This window comes from Arachis ipaensis, chromosome B09 (genome assembly GCF_000816755.2).
Source record: "Arachis ipaensis cultivar K30076 chromosome B09, Araip1.1, whole genome shotgun sequence".
Classification (NCBI taxonomy): domain Eukaryota; kingdom Viridiplantae; phylum Streptophyta; class Magnoliopsida; order Fabales; family Fabaceae; genus Arachis; species Arachis ipaensis.
The window spans coordinates 108,038,567-108,050,432 of record NC_029793.2 but is presented as its reverse complement, the minus strand read 5'-3'; positions in this window follow the sequence as shown (position 1 = coordinate 108,050,432).

The following is an 11,866-nucleotide window of genomic DNA, read 5'->3' as shown; positions in this document are numbered from 1 at the left end:
TATTAATATAAAATAAATATTTAGAATATAAAATATATATTAAAAATGAGTTAGAATAAATATTTAGAATATTGTTAGTAAAAAATAATTTAATTCGAAGGACGAGGTTATTCGAGTAACTACTAAGTGAGCTTTCAGAAAGAAGTTGGCATCGAAAGAGACACATGTTTGGGACATTAAGTAAGAGTCCAATTGACTTAACGAATTGAGGAGGTATTTGACAAAGAAGATCGAAGACTTTGAAATCAAAAGTCATTTTAAAACCATCACTTGATCAGGCAAAAGAGCAGGAACGGTTATTCACGTTTTCGCACACGTGGGAGTTTCATTTCAAATTAATCAGTTAAGGAAATGGCTATAAATACTAGAAGGCTCGAAGTCACAAGGGTCGGAACTTCATTTCCAAAATTACTCACGAACACTCACATCCCAGCCACTTTCTGAGTCTGCTTCGAGTCAAATTTCTGTACCGTTCCTTCCACTTGTTTTTACTTTTCATTTACATTTTCTGCAAACTTTATTTTTCTTACAAATTTATCTTTCAAGCAACATTTAACATTCCTGTCCGATTTACATTCCTGTACTTCGAATTCAAAGTCCTTTGATCTAATCGAAGGCATTTTACTGCTTTATTTAAATTCAACGCAAATCATTTCAAATTCAGTCAATTTTATTTTCAAAACCTTTTATTTTTAGTCTTTTCAGTCTTTTTCTCTAATCCCGTCTAATTCAAAGGTCTTTGATGCACTTTTAGAAAACTGGTACTCGGAAAAGAGAAGTTGGTTTCGCTCACAGATCATTAGAATCAAACCACAATCGATTTGCTAAAAATCGACAAAACAAATTGGCACGCCCAGTGAGACCGTTTTAAATTAAAGTGTATCAAATGATTTTAGTGTCACTTAGTGTATGCGATTAAGGAGTGGAAGGATTGTTCACATGGCTGACAAAATTCCGTATGTGAATGGTGTTTTTGGCCACAAGTGACAGTGCACCAGTAAATGGACAGCCTTCGAACATTATTTCACGTTCAGAAGGGATAGTTGTAAATGAAAGTGTGGTAGTTACTAATGTGCAGGTTGGAAATAACGAGTGTAACACTCGTCCACGTGGTAATCCACCAACAATTCAACCCCAAGTAACTGTTGGTTGGCCTCCTTATGGTCTTCCTCCTGGTTATACTCTACCAGTAAGTGGTTTCGTTCCTCCGATTCGGTTTGCGGGTTCAAATGGGATAAACAATGTCCAAAATTGACAATAGCAATCCGAGTTTTCTCGAGATTATAATGTGGGCTCTACATCGAATGCTTCTAATTCAATAGCGGTATTTCGGCAACGTGTAGAAGAAAGTCATCATGACCTAGTCAATTTATTGACCCAACAAATGACCACAAGTTGAAAAAATAAAAAAAGAAAAGAAGAAAGAAAGAGAAATGGTTGAGTATGAGCTTATCAAAAATAATATTTAATCATGATAAGTATTTTTGCTTTTACATATTGGAACCCATTGGAAGGAGTTACGTACTTTATTAAATTATGTATAAGTATGTCTATAAAAGAAGTTTTCAAAAAGCGGTTCTTGGCAGTTGTTAGATATAACTGTGAAAAAGATAAAAAAAAATCTTTATTTAACTTTAAAATTCTGTAAAGTTGATCAGTTTTAGAAAAGAAAAAGCTTCTCTATTTAATTTTGAAATTGTGAAGGTAGAAATTAAAAAAAAAAATTCATGGATCATATCATGATATTTTTTATCCGAGAAGGAAAAAGGAAGTTACCATGTTTTGGGTAATATATTGCCATAAAAAATTCAATGAGGTATCGAAAACGAGTACGGCTAAAAATATTCAACAAAATGTCGAAGATCCACAAGTTCGACAAATAGCCACTTTGCCTCAAGATGTCGAAAACAAATATTTGAAGGCATTTCTTATATCGAAGATAATTTTTCTTTGATAAATTAAAAAAAATTATTATCCTTGGCTCTTCTAAAATGGCATGATGCTTCGCTAATATTTTGTCATGCACTATGTGAAAATATTTGCGAAGATTTGTACAATACATGAAATTGATCAAACTATTGAAGATCAATTTCAAAAAAGAAGAGCTATTGGGGTTGGATGGACAAAGAAGTGGCAAAAGTTTGGTGATTGAGAAAATAAGAGAATATCAAACAGCAACAGGTTCGATGCAGTTATTTTGGTCGAGGCCGTAATAAAAATACCATTTTTCAAGATCGAATTGGTGGTAACCAAGGTGGTCGATAATTGCGTCGAGTTAATACTGGTGTTCCTTTTACTTCTCAATAAGGGGAAAATCTTCTTCTTTGAATGGAATTGTCTTTCTAAGGGCAAAGCAGTTGAAACTCCATTCCTAAAAATGGATTCAACTATGTTGATGAGAAATATTTTGAGGAAGAAGATGAAAAAATTGATGGTATCGTCGTAAAAAATATTGAATAATAGTAAGTATTTATATTTTTTACCTTCTAGTCGAAAAAATAAATTCTTAGGGGGCATTTATTATATCGAAAAATAATATTTTTGATAAAAATGTTATTGAATTCTTTGACAAGCCAATGTTTGACAAGTTTAGACTTCGATCATTGCCAAGTGCCAAAATAATATTTTGATCAACCTCCAAATACATGTTACAATTAACTTTGGATTGGAGCCAATTAGGTACTCCGTTGGGTACTCTCTATTAGTCGAGTGACTCAAGTGTGTAAATCGACGAGGTAGACTCGACGGAGGTCAACTATGTCGAAGAAGAGGTCAACATGTCTTGAGACATCGAGGTCAAGGCTTGATAAGTACTTTTCGAAGAAGTGATAAGTGATAAGTGAATATAATTGATGGCAGTTACTCACATTGTACAAAGAGTGGGAACAGATTGATGCACGTGGAAAATAGTGCCGAAGATAGTGGTCAGAAAACTGAATTGAAGGCAAAGTTTCAATCTCTAAAGTGCACGAGTAGTTATTTAGCAAAGCTAACTACCAGAATGACGTATCATCAAATAATTGGACGGATTCGCCTATAAATTGACATGACGCAGATGAAGAAATGTTTGGAATCTTTTCGGAGAAAACACTCACTCTTACTCACATCCCCAACAACTTTCTAAGTCAGTCAAGAGCCTTATTCTTTGAATAGTTCCTTCCATCTCTTTACTTTTCATTTAAATTCCCTACAACTTTCTTTCCATGCAATTTATCTTCTTTGCAATGTCCTTTCCTTTCTTTTAAATTCAGCAACTTTTACCCTTTCAAGTCTTTACCTTTTAATTTGCCTTTTATTTTTCTAAACACTTTTTCTTTCTGTAATTTGATTTCCCTTTTATTCAAGTCATTTAAGTTTTATTGTTTATTTCAAATTTCTGCAAAACTTAGTTCCTTCTTCTTCGTCATTATCAACGGCATAGATTTTGATGCAAATAAAACTGGTACTCACAAAGAGGAATAGGTTTCGCTCTCAGAGCATTAGATATCGAACCACCATCGATTTGCTAAAAATTGACAAAACAAATTGACATGCCCGATGGGACTGTTTTAAATTAAAGTGTGTCAAATGATTTTGGTGTCACTTAGTGTATGCGATTAAGGAGTGGAAGAATTGTTCACATGGCTAACGAAGTTTCGAATATGAATGGTGTTTCGGCCACAAATGATAGTGCCCCAGTAATGGAGTGAAATTGAGATCGTTATTGTTGAAGTCATTGCAAGAATGAAAGAGAGAAAAAACAGCCCAAAAATGGTCCTCAAACATCTGGGCATTTGGAAAATTTGGTTGGAAAAGGGCTAGACGAAACCCCTCGATATGTTGTTTAGCTGTCCCCTTCCTTTTGCATGAATTTTTCGAAAACTGCATTCAACCAAAGTTGGAAAATCTAGAAGGGACCTCCTACATTAATCGGTGAGTTGTTTCAAAGGCAATTGACTAAGTGGCCAAGCTCTTCGAATAAATTTCCTAGGATTAATTTGGCCAAATTAAAGTTATGACCCACTTGTTGAAGAGCTGGCAGAGGGAGAAAGAGCTTCTGCATCTGAACACTTCGAGAGCAGAAGACGATGGCATTCAGCCAGTAATAGAGGAATGCAACGTGTTCGTCATCAGTCACAGGTTCATTCTCCGGACCCATGTTCTGAGTAATAAAATCGCTATAGGAAAGCCTATGCATTACCCTATAGTCTTGATTTGGTTGCACATCAGAGGTTAGTTCAGGAAAACTAACTGGGAGGCCAGTAATAGCAGCCACGTCGAGTAAAGAAAGGTCGATCATTCCACAAGGGAGGTGCAAATTGTTTGTGGTCCTATTCCAAAAATTGACCACAGCCCCAATCATCCAAGGGTGAGTTGAGGGTGTAAAATGGGAGAGTCGAATGAGGTCCTAGATGCCAAGAGCCCTCTAGACAGCATTTTTCTCCTATTCGAGATGCTTGTGCCAGGTCCTAAAATCAGCCCCTCGTGGAGTAATTTTAGGATTATTCCTGAAGGGTTTTTGAGGATTAATAAAATGAGAAATGATGAGGTTCTGGTTGATTAGCAAATCTTCCCCTTATGGATTGGGGAAGTAGTGGATACGTTTGTGCACCTGTTCCATGTTTTGAATAGGGCCAACAAAATAGTGGGTTTCGTCGGCGATGTTGAACGGAATGAGAATCCTTGGGTCATTGACTTGAGGCTGAGGGTCTTCAATAATCTCGTCGTTGATTTGGTTGAGTATTTATAAGGTTGGGGGAGCCTGAGGTTGAGCCATAGGGCCTTTGCCTTTGTTTTGAGAAGTAGTGCGAGTTGAAGGGGAAGCCATTGTTGAACAGAATAAGAAGTTGGAAGAAAGATTGAAGTCGCAAAACAAAGAGTTCAGGAGGTGAAAGGAGAAATTGGAGCTTCAGAAAGTAAGAATTCGGGAAGTATTGACGGTAAGAAATTTCAAATTTAAAGAGGAAGAATTATTTTTATCCATTGTTATAGAGGAGAATTCAAAAAGGGAGAAGGCAACTTCCTAAAGAAGGTGAAGTGGTGGAAAAGAGAAAGTGCGAATCGTGGAAAACATGTCAAACGGATGAAAAGTTAATGGGGGAAGTAAATGTCATTTATGGCTAATCATGGTGATTTCCGTTAATGATAAAATTAGGATTAAGTGTTTCGCCCTAAAAAAAATGATGATTTCGAGAACAAACACAGTAATCTTAGGGGGCAATTTATCGGTAAAAAATAATTGAATTCGAAGGAGAAGGTTATTCGAGTAACTAAGTGAGCTTTCGGAAAGAAGTTTGCATCGAAGGAGACACGTGTTTGGGGACATTAAGTAAGAGTCCGATTGACTTAACAAATTGAGGAGGTATTTGACAAAGAAGATCGAAGAGTTTGAAATCGAAAGTCATTTTGAAACCGTCACTTGATCAGGCAAAAGAGCGGGAACGGTTATTCACGTTTTCGCACACGTAGGAGTTTCATTTCAAATTAATCAGTTAACGGAATGGCTATAAATACTAGAAGGCTCGAAGTCACAAGGGTCGGAACTTCATTTCAGAAATTACTCACGCACACTCACATCCCAGCGACTTTCTGAGTCTGCTTCGAGTCAAATTTCTGTAGAATTCCTTCTACTTGTTTTTACTTTTTATTTACATTTTCTGCGAACTTTATTTTTCTTGCAAATTTATCTTTCAAGCAACATTTAATATTTATGTCCGATTTACATTCCTGTACTGTTATTTTCGAATTCAAAGTCCTTTGATCTAATCGAAGGCATTTTACTGCTTTATTTAAATTCAATGCAAATCATTTCAAATTCAGTCAATTTTATTTTCAAAACCTTTTATTTTTAGTATTTTCAGTCTTTTCCACTAATCCCGTCTAATTCGAAGGTCTTTGATGCACTTTTAGAAAATTGGTACTCGCAAAAGAGGAGTTGGTTTCGCTCTCGAACCATTAGAATCGAACCACCGTTGATTTGTTAAAAATCGACAAAACAAATATAACATAAATATTTAGAATATAACATATGTATTGTATTTATACATAAATACATGATAGTTATTTTAGTAATTGATCATGTTAGAATATAAAATACATAATACATAATAATTGATTTCGGTATATAAATAGTATTTTTGTTGTTATTTTGGCAATTATAAAATAAAGTTACATAATGTAATTATTGTAGCGTAATCATATTGGATTGCTAAAATTGATTAACCGAAAAAAGAATGTGTCTTCAAGTCAAGTAAGTATTCATTTCATTATATTCATTCGAATCATAACAAGGTTGAATATAACAAATTAAAGTAAAATCCATGTATAATAATGTGATTTTTATATGCGTAAGCTTACTGACAGACGAATTTGATAATATAATGAATGGAAGAGTATATATAGAGTGTAAGGCGGAAGAACATTAATATTATTGTAGGGAATTAATTGTTAACTAATTTAATGACTCGTGTGTTGTACGGGATACCTGAATCAATACGTTCAAACAAAGAAAAATTAATAGAAAAAAGGAAATACAGATCCATCACACATGAATAAGTAATTATTCGATAAAAAAAATTATTGGATTTATAAAGCACAAAAAAAAACATATCGCCACACAGGGGAAAAAAAAAAAAGAAGTCCAAGTTAAGATAGAAGGGCACCATTAAATGTTTCCAATGCAATTAAAAAAGAATCGATGAATAGAATTTGTCTTCAAGACCTCATTAAATATTTATTGATTTACAGAAAAAGTGGCCAATTAGAAAAGAAAGAATACCCAGATATTTAGTAGATAGAAAGTACAAAAAGGTAATTATAAATCTCTATATTTAGAATAGACCATGGATTCTTTACTCTCCATTTTATGGGGGAGTACCACCCACTTAAAAATATTTATAAATTGAACTCTGTTTTTTTATTTTTTAAAAAATTGATAATTAAAATTTTGCCTCCCTGATTTTGTTTTTTATGCCTTTTTCCTTTTTTTTCATCATAATTCCAAAAATGAGAGAGTCTCTCGGCTAGGACTTTTAGTGTTCGTGTTCTTGCTGCAGCTACCACCATTGCTATCGCTGCCTGTACTTAATACCGTCACCACTCCTTCTACTGCCACATCACATCACACTTCCGATCCCTCTGTGTTGTTGTGCTTCGTTTCTGTCCCTGCGAACTACTCAGGTTTCATTTTAATCATAATTTTAGAGATGAAAGAAATGTCTCTGCTAGGGCTTTTCCAATAACGTTCATGTTCTTGTCACATCTCTGCAGCTACCATCGTCGCTGTTGCTTCCTGCACTCAGCACCGCCACTACTCCTTCTACTGCCGCCACACCACACTTCCCAGTCCCTCTGCGTTGTTGTGTGCTTCGTCTCTACTCCTGCGAACTACTCAAGTTTCATTTTACTTTATTTTGTTTTATTGCTTTTTCTATGGTAATTTTTGTGTATTTGGAGATTTTTCTGCTGTCTTCGCACCGCAGTATTTATTTTAAGGGTGGAAAAGAAAATAAAACAACTACTTCACTTCAATGGCAGATTAAGGGTGGAAAAGAAAATGCATTGCCTTAATTGAGCATTGCAATTGGCATCAAGCATAATGAATTTTTCTTTGCAAATTTGTGAGTATTAATTGGTGTCTGATTGTGTGAAAATTTCAGATCTGACCTGACTCGAAAAATTTTTTCTGGAAAAAAAAAATACTTGTCCCTTTGATTTAACCAAACTAACACAATTTGAATAGGAAGTCCAATTTTCGCTTCCCTTTGTTTTTGATTGATCAGAACTTTTCATCATATCATATGTATAATTTTTTCTTAACAATTTTTCTTATCTTGATATGAGGGGAGACATTCTTATACTATTACTAGGTTATAATTTCTAGTATTTTAAATTCATTATAATTACTAGCTATTGATGAGAAATTGGTGGTTAAAATTGAAACAACATAATCATTATATACACCATTTGAATATAGTTTCATTATATTACTACTAGAAATGAAAAATTTATGTTTTCATGATTATATCCAGTTGGACTGATCAGCAAAGAGCGGCTGCAGCAAAGGAAGGTTGGAGTTATAGATTAGTGTTCTCAACACGGCTGGTAATTTGCCAAATCTATGTTTCTTTCTGTTAGTCGCAACTCTCTTTTTCTCAATCATGATGTTTTGTATGTTTGATCATTTCCTCATAGCTTGAAAGCTTGGAGTATTTCTTGCAGTAGATGCGTTATTTCTCGATGTGCAACAAATTGGTCGCTATATCCAGGATATCAGGAGTCATTAGGGTTACTATGGTTTGCTTGAACATGAAGAGACTAACCCTTTTTGTTAAACAGTGTTGCTAGTCATGGATGAGAATATAGAGGAGACAGTAGGCTAAGGAAACCAGTTTTGTGTTCTGATGACCAACCATTGCAAGCGCCTTATAGCATATCTGTCTTTTAGTGGTTTTCAACTTTTCATAGATTTTGAGTTTTTCTCATCTTAATTCTTTTGGTGGCTTGTAAATGCAAGTTTGATTGGAAAATCCTTTTAATTTTGGGTCTCTTGTATGACAAAATATTGTCATATTAATTTCAGAATTTAATTCAATATACTATCTCTTAAATCAAATACAAATTTACAACAAATTAATCTTTAAATTGCAGGATTGGAAGATACCGTAAAAAAGAAAATACAATACATGCCTCAAACTGCACGAAAATAGGTGATTTAGTACATTGCTCATAGGAAAAGGCAGAACTAAATCTAATCAGTACCAATGTTCATCTTTTTTAAATATTAAAGGTTGATTTCCAAATATTCTCTTTTCCTTTTGTTGAAATTAAGCACAAATAAATTGAGTCATGAATTAAAACAGGTAAGAATGATTCAACTTATAACAATCAGTGTTTTCTTAAGCTAGCTAAGATCTTTACAAGACCATGTATTTGTTATTTGTTAATACACAAAAGGGACCATGCTAAAATAACTAGGTAGCTCAATTTGCATAAATGGTAGGTAGCTCTTGCCTCTACTTTGTTCCTTGCAAGGGGTCTAGATCAATTTGCTAACATCAACCTCAAGATCCCCTCTACCAGTAGCTTTAAGATGGCAATCAAGAACCTTAGGATCTGCACAAATAAGATGATGTCCTTTCCTGTATTGGACCAATTCTAGGCTCTGAAGAGTTGGCAATATATCTTCAGCTTTAATGGCAGTCATATCACTTAGCTCCTGCAGAAAAGTGATGAGCGGATAATTTATACGCTTTTTGGCATTATTTTTAGTATATTTTTAGTAAGATCTAGTTACTTTTAGGGATGTTTTCATTAGTTTTTATGTTAAATTCACATTTTTGGACTTTACTATGAGTTTGTGTGTTTTTCCGTGATTTCAGGTATTTTCTGGCTGAAATTGAGGGACGCGATTGCAGGGCGTTAGTGACAGACGCAAAAGGATAGTAAATCCTATTCCAGCATGATCAAGAACCGACAGATGAATAGCTGTGCCGTGACAGGGTGCGTGAGCATATTATTCACTGAGAGGATAAGATGAAGCCATTGGCAAGGGTGATGCCTCCAGACGATTAGCCGTGCCGTGACAGGGCATTGGATCATTTTCCCGAGAGATGACCGAAAGTAGCCATTGACAGTGGTGATGTATCACATAAAGCCAGCCATGGAAAAGGAGTAAGACTGATTGGATGAAGATAGCAGGAAAGCAGAGGTTCAGAGGAACGAAAAACATCTCCATTCGCTTATCTGAAATTCCTACCAATGATTTACATAAGTACCTCTATCCCTAGTCTATTATTTATTATTCGAAAACACCATTATCCATTTATATCTGCCTAACTGAGACTTGCAAGGTGACCATAGCTTGCTTCATACCAACAATCTCCGTGGGATTCGACCCTTACTCACGTAAAGTATTACTTGGACGACCCAGTGCACTTGCTGGTTAGTTGTATCGAAGTTGTGACAAATTATGAATGTGTAATCACGATTACGCGTACCAAGTTGCTCACGTTGCCAGGGATTGTTTGAGCCTGGACATCACAATTTCGTGCACCAAGTTTTTGGCGCCGTTGCCGGGGATTTGTTTATTCCTATTTGGTGCCAAGAATCGTCTGAGTTTTCGGCAAGAGTTGTCAAAGATCCCAATCCCGGCAAGTGCACCAAGTTTTTGGCGCCGTTGCCGGGGATTGTTCAAGTTTGGACAACTGACGGTTCATCTTGTTGCTCAGATTAGGTAATTTTCTTTTTTTTTTCTTTTCAAAAATTTTTCAAAAGTATTTCTAAAATTTTCTCATCTATTTTCGAAAAAAATAAAAATATTTTCAAAATTTTTATTCAAGATTTTTAAGAATGAATTCTAGTGTTTCATGAAGCATGTGAAGCCTGGCTGGCTGTAAAGCCATGTCTAGATTCTTTTGGACTGAGGCTTCCAAACCATTAGAGGCAAGTTACATATTTGATAAATAATGAGCAACAATTTGTTATCAAGAGCAATATACTCTGGTCTTACATGCTGAAGCTTGGCTGGCCATTGGCCATGTCTAGTGTTTTGGACTGAAGCTTTCTTTGAAAGCTTGGCTGGCTAGTGAGCCATGTCTAATTCCTGGACCGAAGCTTTAGACTAAGAATGCAAGATTCCTAGAATTCATATTAAAAATTTTGGAATCCTTATTTTCCTTTTTCAATTAATTTTCGAAAAAAATCCAAAAAAAATTAGAAAATCAAAAAAATCAAAAATATTTTTGTGTTTCTTGTTTGAGTCTTGAGTCATGTTATAAGTTTGGTGTCAATTGCATATGCATCTTGCATTTTTTCGAAAATATCATGCATTCATAGTGTTCTTCATGATCTTCAAGTTGTTCTTGGTAAGTCTTCTTGTTTGATCTTGATGATTTTTTGTTTTGTGTCTTTTCATGTTTTTCATATGCATTCTTAAATTCTTAATGTCTAAGCATTAAAGAATTCTAAGTTTGGTGTCTTGCATGTTTTCTTTGTATTAAAAATTTTTCAAAAATGTGTTCTTGATGTTCATCATGATCTTCATAGTGTTCTTGGTGTTCATCTTGACATTCATAGCATTCTTGCATGCATCACATGTTTTGATCTAAAAATTTCATGCATTGCATCTTTTTAGTGTTTTCCTCTTGCATCATAAAAATTCAAAAATAAAAAAAAAATATCTTTCCCTTTTTCTCTCATCAAATTCGAAAATTTGAGTTGACTTTTTCAAAAATTTTTAAAATCAAGTTGTTTCTTATGAGTCAAATCAAATTTTCAATTTGAAAATCATATCTTTTTCAAAATCTTTTTCAAAAATCAAATCTTTTTCAAAATTCTTAGTTATTTTCGAAAATTTCAAAAATATTTTTCAAAAATCTTTTTCTTATTTTATATCAAATTTTCGAAAATAACATAATCAATTAATGTTTTGATTCAAAAATTTCAAGTTTGTTACTTGCTTGTTAAGAAAGATTCAAACTTTAAGTTCTAGAATCATATCTTATGATTTCTTGTGAATCAAGTCATTAATTGTGATTTTAAAAATCAAATCTTTTTCAAAACTAATTTCAATCATATCTTTTCAAAATATCTTCTTATCTTATCTATTTTCAAAAAGTTGGTTTCAAAATATCTTTTCTAACTTCCTAACTTCTTATCTTTTCAAAATTGATTTTCAAATTTGTTTCAACTAACTAACTAACTTTTTGTTTGTTTCTTAACTTTTTCAAAACTACCTAACTAACTCTCTCTCTCTCATTTTCAAAAATATCTTCCCCCTTTTTCAAAATTTCTTTTTAATTTATTAATTATTTTAATTTTTAAATCTTAATTTTCGAAAACTACTAACATTTTTCAAAAACTATTTTCAAAAATCACTAACTCTTTT